The sequence below is a fragment of the Heterocephalus glaber genome, unplaced genomic scaffold (genome assembly GCF_053883595.1).
Source record: "Heterocephalus glaber isolate CG9 unplaced genomic scaffold, H.glaber_assembly_v1.0 deba00000331, whole genome shotgun sequence".
Lineage (NCBI taxonomy): Eukaryota > Metazoa > Chordata > Mammalia > Rodentia > Bathyergidae > Heterocephalus > Heterocephalus glaber.
The window spans coordinates 50,360,825-50,363,245 of NW_028258142.1; the positions used below are offsets into that span (position 1 = coordinate 50,360,825).

Genomic DNA, 2,421 nt, shown 5'->3' on the forward strand with positions numbered 1-2,421 from the left:
GTGTATCTATGTCTGTGTGAGTCTATTTCTGGAATTTTAGTCTGTTTTATTTTTTACTTAAATATTTAAATTTTGTGTGCAATATGAATAGTAATTATGTATTTGAAATTTTACATTTTTAATCTCTACTGACTTCTTAATTTTGTACTTGTATTCTAAGACCTTGCAAAACTCACTGTTTCTGGGAGCTTCTTGCTGGATAACTGGTAATTTTATATACAGGCAATGAAATCATAGATGAATAGAGAAGTTTGAACTTTCAGAATTCTTACATATGTTAATTATCTTGGTTTCCATATTAGGACTTTTACAACAATGCTGAATAGCAGTGTCATTTTTTCCTTTTCTATATTTAGAAGCAAATATTAATTATTTCACAGATAAGTGGGAGGCTAGCTATTAATTTAGTGAAGTAAAGATGTACTATACTATTTGCAATGTGCTGAGGTGTTGTTTTTTGATTTAAAAAGCTCTTGAATGGATGTGGAAACTTTGCAATTAATTTTTATGTGTATTGAGATTATCGTAATATCTACTTTTATTTAATTTATTGTCTTGATGAAATGTATTGACAGATTTTAGAAGTTGGAAGTAATGTGTAAAAGTAGCTTCAAATTACTGTTAGTTTTAAGGTATTTCCATCTTTATGCGTAAGAGGCATTATTTTGAAGTTTTTTAGTAATAGTTTTAATTTTATGTAGTATCAAGCTGATTCTAGTCTTGTTAAATGAGTTGAAAAGGGTTCTCATGTTCTAATTTTGGAAAAGATTAGTAGAATTAACATTATTTTATTATTAAATGTTTTCTAGACTTCTTTTGCATGTTACCTCAAGATTTTATTGTCTTCATAATAAAACAAAAGTTAAAGCTTTGAACTGGATCACTTGGCACTTTTTCTTCTTAGCTCCTCCCTGTGTAAAACACTTGCATCTCCTAAGATCCCGCATTCTCTTAGCTCTTCAATTGGGCTCAACACACTCAAACCTCAGCAAAATATGCTTTGTAGTTTGAGCCTTTTTCCAGAAAATCGGCTTAGTCTGTTCACCACAGCCACTCTGCTTCCTGTCATAACGCCACTTCCCTGAGGATACAGAGAATCCATGTCTTTCTTGTACTATGTAGTTTGGTAGTTTTGTGGGCTTGGTGCTTGCCACACTTCTCACAGAAAGTTCATTGGGTTTCAGAAACGTTCACAATGTTTGCAAGAGCAAAATCTGCAAGGAAAGTTTCTAGGCATTTCAGCACAGATATTTTACTAAGGGTTTTCTTTAAATTTGATTTATTTAATGGGGTGCTACTCAGCCATAAGGAAGGAAAAAGTAGAGACATTTATAGCTAAGTGGATGCACATTGAGGCCATACTCTTAAGTGAAATAAATAGGACACACGTGTAAATACAGAACAGTTTCTCTGGTGTGAAAAACTAAAAGTGTAAATAAGGATCAAAATGTATAATTGATAATGTGAAATAGGAAGAAAAGGTCTAAAGGAGTAGGAGAAGTGGGAGAGGCAGGGAAAAGGAAAGAAAGGAAAAGAAAAAAATAGGAGAAAAGGAAGAAATGGAAACAAAGTCTTTGTAAATAGGAAAGGGTGGAGGGGGTGAAGGGAGAACAGGAGAATGGGGAAAAATAAGAATCAAGATACATCATATAAAGGTACAAGATCCCAATGATGAATATAACTGTATTGTATTCCTAAAATGTACCAATAAATTTAATGGGAAAAGTTCAATTTATTTAAATTACATGAAAATCAAATTATGCTTTTTTTTTCTTAAATTCTTTTATTGGTACATTTTAGTTAAACAATATATTTACATTTATCATTGGGTGCTTGTACCTGTACATGATGTATCTTGGTTCTTAATTTTTCCCCATTACCTGTGCACCCTTCACCCCCTCCACCCTTCCCTATTTACATAGACTTCGTTTCCATTTTTTTTCTTTTCTCATAATTTTTCCTTTCCATTCTTTCCTTTCCCCATCTAATCCCACCACCCTTACAAATTATGCTTTTTGACCTGCATGAGCTTTGGAAATTTGTTTATTTGGGGGAACTGCAGTGTTTTACTTTAATTGCTGAAGCACAAGCATTTAATAATGAGATACATTCTCTTATTATGTTATCAGTGTCTACAGGACCTGTAAGTAAGGCTCCCTTTTCATAATTATTTGAGGTAATTTGCCTTTTTATACATATTTTTATTTTTACATTGGTCAGACTTGTTGTCAGACACTATTACAGATTGTTTTCAGTGAACAAACTTGATTTTATTTCCATCTTCTAACTTTTTCATATTTTGATATTTTCTGAATCATTATTGTCTAATTAATCAACTTCATATAACAGAATTCGGTTTATAGGAATTTAGTGGATTTTACAGATAATTCTCATATACCTTGCATATATACTCCATTTCTA

The 2,421-nt window shown here is 31.7% G+C and overlaps 1 pseudogene; it reads right to left on the reverse strand.

Moving 5' to 3' along the window:
- Positions 1–845: 845 nt before the first annotated feature.
- On the reverse strand, positions 846–1,590 carry LOC101705179 (large ribosomal subunit protein eL42-like; annotated as a pseudogene).
- Between the last annotated feature and the right edge of the window lie 831 nt (positions 1,591–2,421).